We start from the raw sequence: 1,232 nt of genomic DNA, 5'->3' as shown, positions 1-1,232 counted from the left end.
CAGTGCATGTTTTATTCAGTGCATGTACACATGTACAGTAAATGAGAGATAGTGAGTGTCCTTTGGTCAGTAATAATTGATGTATCATTTATTGTACAGGAGAATGGAATTAAGACAAAATGCTAAGAATATTCAGAGCATGTCCAATTTGAACAAGTAAAATGTTTAAACATCAAAATTACTTAAAATTACCATCTCTTTTATCTCTCTTTTAGTGCCGTTAACTACTCATAATCAATAAACAGTTTGTTCCATGGACATTAACTTATTACTTAGAGAAAAGGATGTGTTGAGATTAATATGCACTAATGCAAAGGTAAGTGGTATGTTGTGTACATGTACATGTATTTGAGTCAATTGATTACTGAGTAACTGTAATGGTAATTGTCACAGGCCTATGTCACTGACTATACATGTATTCTTCATTATGTCTCAGATAAACCCATTAACAATGACATTGCCTTCTGAGCACAGATGGCAATACAGTTACCATTGCCATTACTATTACCTTTGTAATAACAATTCAGTGCTGTACACCTTTCTCTCTTTCCTCTTTTTGTTTCTCTATCTCTTTAGTGTCACCATTTTCTTGATGCATCAAGCTTAGGAGATACTGAGGTCATCAATGAGTCTTGCATTCAAGTGAGGTCAATTATACATTTTCCCTATTTACATTTCTTTTCATGTTTATAGGCTTGCTGTCTTTCAAAATTAGGACACTGTACATAAACTTGCATTTTTGTGTTCTTTTTATAATGTTGTAATTGTTTTTGTTACCTAAAATAATTATTCTTAAATACTATAATGCGATAGCAGTCCATGAACTGATGCCACAATGCTAGAAAAGCCAAAAGCTGTCTAGGCAAAGTTGTTCTTCACTTGATCCAGGGATGAGAAATTTACCTATTGGCTCATTGTAGTTGGATAATGGTAATATTTTTTTAAAGTCTGTTAGCAGTGCAATTCCAATTGTTGTCTGGTATCAGCAGGTAGGTATGCAAATTTACTTTTTTTGAAAAATAAAAGTACTAAATTTGAATGAACAACTACAGAGATAATCAGCTAAACATACTTTCTGCATACTTAATGAGGGGGTGGGACTGAAGGTTTTCAGCTGGAAACTCCAAGGTTTTACATCAAAAGTCCAAAAAACAGCAATGATGTGCTTAATAAAATTATTAGCTAGTGCTACAGCAAGGTTGAAAGGTTGTTGCAATTAATTGTCATGTTTT

At 33.0% G+C, this 1,232-nt stretch overlaps 1 long non-coding RNA gene across 1 annotated transcript; it reads left to right on the top strand.

Moving 5' to 3' along the window:
- The first annotated feature begins 7 nt into the window (after nt 1-7).
- Nucleotides 8-786, top strand: LOC109593348 (uncharacterized). Its single transcript, XR_002190907.1, has 4 exons — nt 8-156; nt 216-316; nt 577-642; nt 694-786. It is a non-coding gene; the product is annotated as an uncharacterized LOC109593348 (long non-coding RNA).
- Nucleotides 787-1,232: the final 446 nt, after the last annotated feature.

Source organism: Amphimedon queenslandica, unplaced genomic scaffold (genome assembly GCF_000090795.2).
Source record: "Amphimedon queenslandica unplaced genomic scaffold, v1.1 AMPQUscaffold_1913_Cont26082, whole genome shotgun sequence".
Classification (NCBI taxonomy): Eukaryota; Metazoa; Porifera; class Demospongiae; order Haplosclerida; family Niphatidae; genus Amphimedon; species Amphimedon queenslandica.
Note: the sequence above shows the minus strand (reverse complement) of the source record. Positions and strands in the feature narration are given on the sequence as shown.